We start from the raw sequence: 6,474 nt of genomic DNA, 5'->3' as shown, positions 1-6,474 counted from the left end.
TGCACCCTGTTCTCTTTGGTATTATGCATAGATCTTTACCCAAAGATGATGGACTTCCACTATAAATGTAGCCAAGAGTAGGCACTGCAATGGGTCTCTTACTAGTCCCAAAAACTAACCCATGCTCCGTTACTTTATGCTCAGGTTCCATTCAGGGACCCAAGTACATGATGTAGCCTGTGAGATTATGATAACAAAGTCCTTTTCTACCCTTGCTGACCGGTGTGGACAGGATCTCTTCCAAGGGTGCATAGACTATATTGGTGCATCTGAAGCCACCGACCTGTCGCTATGCGGATTCCTAACATAGATACTACCAGCTTTACTGTACATGCCCAGACATTCCTCATCGGTTTTCTGTTTCCAGCTGTTACATGTCAGACATAGCTCTGCATTTCTTAATCTTTTTTATACTTTCAAGCTTGCTTCTTTGAATTTGTACTTGTGGTTATTCTAGTGTAGTCCTAGACAGCGCCGCACCTCTCATGAGGCGACATGAAGTGACCGCTTCAGGCAGTGCTATGCTGGGGCCCCGAGGAAAGGGGAGGGGGCACTTTTACTGACCCAAGCCAGTCCAGGCTTAGTAGCCCGAAACGGGAAGCGAGTGGTGAATTGGGGAGGCCCTGGGGATGCAGCGCTGCTCCAGCTGCCTCCCCTCACGCTTAGAAGAGAGCAGGTCCTCTCCCTGCCTGCTCTCTGCCTGCTAACGCCGCCCCCTCCTCTCCGCCCCCTCCTCCCCAAACACCGGGTAATGTAGCCACGTAATCAGGCCCACACCCAACGTGTACCTGTGTCCTACGTGTGTGTGTGTGTGTGTGTGGGGGGGGGGGTTGCTCTGAAGACCGGACAGAGGACCGGACCAAGAAGAATAGGGAGCTGCAGGTAAGCAGACACCAGTGGGGGGGGAGGGGGTTAATCACTACACATTGTGGGGTCCAAAAATTTAAACAATTTTTGGACTACATGCTGTGTAGTCAGGGGTGAACCTAGCCTTTTTGCTGTGGGGGGGGATTGGGAAGGGGCAGCGGGGTGAAGGGGGGGGTTGGGATTGGGGGAGGGGCGGCTTTCTCTCGTCCGCCTCAGGCGGCATAAAGGCTAGGTGGTTCACCCCTGGTCCTAGTTCATTAAGGGTACGTTCACATGGCGGAAACCTTTTACACTGCGTGCCTTTTTCGCAAGGCTAGCCGCAACGGGGGTGCTGATACAGTGTAAAGATATAACATCACGGCATCCCACTCCAGAATGAATCGGCCTAAGTAGGAAGGCGTCTCGAGTTGGGGGTGCGGACTTGACTCCCATTGAAATGAATGGGAAATGTTTTTGCAGGCGAATTTTGAGTGGATTCCAAGTCAAAATACGCCTGCAAAAATCTCTGTGTGAACATACCCCAAGGGGTTTTCCAGGCCACTCCAGCATACCTCCCAACCGTCCCGATTTCCGCGGGACAGTCACGATTTGGGTGACATGTCCCGCGGTCCCGGTTGGAGGGAGGTATGTCCCGATTTCAACTCAGATCTGCGTCCAGAGGAATGCAGATCTGAGTTGAACACATATGCGGCTGAAGCAAGGAGCTGACACAGGTCAGCTCCTCGCTTTGCCGCTGCCCGCCTCTCTCCCTGACACATGCGGCTGAAGGAAGGAGCTGACACAGCTCCTGGCTTATAGACGCAATGTGACACATGTGATGTGACACATCGCGTCTACAAGCCAGGAGCCCGCGGCAGCAGCGAAGCGAGGAGCTGACACAGGTCAGCTCCTCGCTTCAGCCGCATGTGTCAGCGAGAGAGACACGCAGCGGCGAAGTGAGGAGCTGACCTGTGTCAGCTCCTTCCTTCAGCCGCATGTGTCAGGAAGAGAGGCGGGCAGCGGCGAAGCGAGGAGCTGACCTGTGTCAGCTCCTTCCTTCAGCCGCATGTGTCAGGGAGAGAGGCGAGCAGCGGCGAAGCGAGGAGCTGACCTGTGTCAGCTCCTTCCTTCAGCCGCATGTGTCAGCGAGAGAGACACGCAGCGGCGAAGCGAGGAGCTGACCTGTGTCAGCTCCTTCCTTCAGCCGCATGTGTCAGGGAGAGAGGCGGGCAGCGGCGAAGCGAGGAGCTGACCTGTGTCAGCTCCTTCCTTCAGCCGCATGTGTCAGCGAGAGAGACACGCAGCGGTGAAGCGAGGAGCTGACCTGTGTCAGCTCCTTCCTTCAGCCGCATGTGTCAGCGAGAGAGGCGGGCAGAGAGCGGCGAGGGAGCGGAGGAGAAGGTAAGTTTAATGTGGAGGTGGAACGTGAATCTGGGGGCAGATGAAGGAGAGGATGGCATGACACTGGGGGCAGAGATGGAGAGGACGGCATGACACTGGGGGCAGAGATGTGGGGACATGAATCTGGGGCAAAGATGGAGGGGACATGAATCTGGGGGCAGAGATGTGGAGACATGAATCTGGGGGCAGAGATGGGGGACATGAATCTGGGGGCAAAGATGGAGGGGACATGAATCTGGGGGCAGAGATGGGGGGACATGAATCTGGGGGCAGAGATGGGGGGACATGAATCTGGGGGCAGAGATGGGGGGACATGAATCTGGGGCAGAGATGGGGGACATGAATCTGGGGGCAGAGATGGAGGGACATGAATCTGGGGGCAGAGATGGAGGGGACATGAAACTGTGGGCAGATGAAGGGGGGTACGGCATGACACTGGAGGCAGAGATGGGGGACATGAAACTGGGGGCAGATGAAGGGTGTATATGAAACTGGGGGAGAGATGGTGAGGGGACATATAATTTACGGGTGACTGTAGGAGGATTATACTGTGTGCGGGCACATGAAAAATTAACGAGTGGGCGGAGTCAACACAAAAGTGGGTGGGGCTAAATTTGCATTTTGTCCCTCTTTCAGTTCTTCTAAAGTTGGGAGGTATGCACTCCAGTGTTTTGCATATTAATGAGCCTGGGCCCCACATCGATCAGCTGATCTGGTTGCCTCCGAGGGCCATAAGCTATAGAGATATATGGGGCCAGAAGTGAACCTAACGTTACTCTGCAGGTCCCTACATTTACATTGAATAATATTTGGTTATTACTCTATACAGGCCTCACTATAGGCTTCTGTCCGCTGCTTGTGTATATATATAATGTGATTTCTTCCCTCCAGTATCTCGCCTCTGGTGCCATGGCCTTGTTGACAGAACTAAAGCCCAGCCGCTTTATGGTGAGTGTATCTGGGTGAGGGGTTTGGCCTTACAGATTTCTTATTTGGCATAATTTGGATTTTTCCCCTTTTTTCCCATTTGTCTGACCAGGTGAAGGTCTTACTGGGTTCCAACGTTGCCAGCTGCTTGACCTCATTTATAGAGTTCTGTCTGATCTGTAATGACATTGACTCCCTCTCCTATCGGTTTTGTTACGACTGTGATTTCATAGATCAGGTAAGTAAGACGTGGAGAGTGTAAGCGCTTGATTAGAGATGAGCGAAGTAGTATTAGATCGGGTAGGTATTCAATGGAATACTATGTTATTTGAAATATTCGTACTTGATTGAATACTACTAGCTATTCGCAGTAAATATTCGATCCAGAACCAGCGTTGATTGGCCGAATGCTATACAGTATATACAGCGCTGGTTCTGCAGCAGGCTCGTCCTTGCTAGTCGGGAGAGCTGGCAGCTTGCTGTTACGAGGGAGCTTACTTTTTCTCATAGGAATGCATTAACCAGCATTGATTGGCCAGTGTACAGTATTCGGCCAATCAACGCTGGTTCTGCCGGAGGGACCACAGCAGTCTCCATTATGGTCCGATCTTAGACTCTGCCTCCTCACAGACGAACCTCCGGCAGAACCAGCATTGGTTGGCTGAATGCTGTACACTGGCCAATCAACGCTGGTCAATGTATTCCTATGAGAAAAAGTAAGCTCCCTCGTAACAGCAAGCTACAAGCTCTCCCAACTAGCAAAGAAGAACCTTCTGCAGAACCAGCGTTAATTTGCCGCATTCTTATCTTTGCTAGTTGGGAGAGCTGGCATCTTGCTGTTAGGAGGGAGCTTACTTTTTATCAGCGTAACTGCAAGCGCTGTGCAGTTAAAGCGCACGGACCCCATAGACTATAATAACTGCACAGCGCTCCTCCTAAACACTCTCCTCCTGATACTCGTGGACTTGGTGACTCTCCTTTAGTCGAATAGTGGTTTCCCCTGAAACGAGCATTGTTTCCCATAGACTATAATGGGATTCCATATTTGATCGAGTAGTTGAACATTGAGGCTCTACTCAAAATGAATATTTAACTGTTCGCTCATCTCTACTCTTGTTATCACCGTAGCCCTATGGAGGATAGAGAATATCAATAGTCACACAATATCAGTATGACATCACACATCCACAGGATGACATCACCAACATCATCCACATTAAACTGCAGTAATATGACTGGATGTATCTGAGGTTTGCTACGGGAAAGACACAGTGGCAGTCATATTGGTTGGGTGACAACACGACTGCATTCTTCCAGGAACAGCTCCACACCTGGGTTATGTCTGGTACTGCAGCTCATCTCTACTGAAGTGAATACAACCTAGCTGCAATACCAGACACCACCCATGGACAGAGGGGGCGCTGTTTCTGGACTAAATCAGACATGTCCTTCTTATTTTGAGATAACCATTGTAGAAGTATGGGTACACGTGACCTGAGGCCTAGCTAGAAGTATGAGTACACGTGACCTGAGGCCTAGCTAGAAGTATGAGTACACGTGACCTGAGGCCTAGCTAGAAGTATGGGTACACGTGACCTGAGGCCTAGCTAGAAGTATGGGTACACGTGACCTGAGGCCTAGCTAGAAATATGGGTACACGTGACCTGAGGCCTAGCTAGAAGTATGGGTACACGTGACCTGAGGCCTAGCTAGAAATATGGGTACACGTGACCTGAGGCCTAGCTAGAAGTATGGGTACACGTGACCTGAGGCCTAGCTGGAAGTATGGGTACACGTGACCTGAGGCCTAGCTAGAAGTATGGGTACACGTGACCTGAGGCCTAGCTAGAAGTATGGGTACACGTGACCTGAGGCCTAGCTAGAAGTATGAGTACACGTGACCTGAGGCCTAGCTAGAAGTATGGGCACACATGACCTGAGGCCTAGATGATGGGCTTCTATTATAGCGTATACCTATAACCTATACTGTATGGTTTATTATTAGGACTTTCATTCTCTTCGCAGGTCAAAAACATTTCCCTTGGTTTCCTATTTCTCGCCACCCTGGTACAGCTGAGTATATCCGCTTTCCTGGCCATCATTAGCTGGAAGACACTCAAGCACAACTTTGACGTTACATCCGAGGTGGGTGCGCTATAAGTAATACGTGACTTGGATCGCTCCGCCATTGCCTTAGATTTGCGTTATTTGATGCTTTTATTTCTTAGTTATCCTTTTAACCCCTTGACATACTATTGTGCAACCAATTTTATAGTATGCCATGGGAATACTGCACCAATGCCGTCACTTTACGGCGCGCCCAGTATCTTGTTCAGAGATAACTACAGTACAGAGTACAGGCCCGGTGATTTAACCCCTTAGATGCTGCAGTCAATGCTGACCTTGGAATCTAAGTGGTACTTACTTCCTCTATTGCTCCATTGGCTTCCGCACTCCACTCACGCGGTGCCAATAGGTTGTTCTAGTCTCCATTGCAGCCATCTTGGCTATCTGAAACTTCAGTCATCCTATTAGGTGGGGTGTAATAGCATGCTTACAGGCTCATAATCCTAGTGAACCAAATGGCGCAACAAAATCTTGGGCTCTATGGATAATAGATGTGCTGTACACAGGGGTGTAATTACCGAGGTAGTAGCGGTAATGGCTGCCACAGGGCCCGGGACATCAGGCCCAGCAGGTCACGGACCCTACTTACTTACAGATCCTGATTCCTGCTCAAAGTCGCTTGCGCTTCCCATTCTGCGGAGGTGGCTGTGAGCAGGACCCAAGAGTGGTAAGTATGACCATGGGCCTTGGAACCCCACCAACACCGCTATCATTATACTTGGGGAGACCCCCGATTATAATGATCAGAGGGCTAGGAGAGGTGAGAGAACATAAAAAACACTGTTACTTACTTCTCCAGAAGACTTTGGGCCCACTTGGTGATGTCCCAGACGTCACGTGTGCCGAGCGACGCAACCCCGGCTCAAGAGATGTCTCTTCCATCAGTGGGGAGTCCGCCGGAGCCCGGGAGAGGTAAGTAACATTGTTTTTTATGTTTTTATCCTCCCCTGGGTTCTGGGGTCATGTTCAATGTTCGCCTTAGAGCCCCGCCATTCCTAGTTATGCCACTGGCTGTAAAGATACAGTGTGAACGTAGCTATAGAGTCCAGTTATTGATGAAGGTGCCCTCCGCCATCTCTCTGCACCTCGCCACTCTGATAGCTGCTCTGTATATATGTATACACAACCACCTGTCGCTTCATGAATATACACTCCCTCTATAATGCCATTGCT

This window comes from Leptodactylus fuscus, chromosome 10, assembly GCF_031893055.1.
Source record: "Leptodactylus fuscus isolate aLepFus1 chromosome 10, aLepFus1.hap2, whole genome shotgun sequence".
In the NCBI taxonomy this organism is placed as follows: Eukaryota; Metazoa; Chordata; class Amphibia; order Anura; family Leptodactylidae; genus Leptodactylus; species Leptodactylus fuscus.
Note: the sequence above shows the minus strand (reverse complement) of the source record.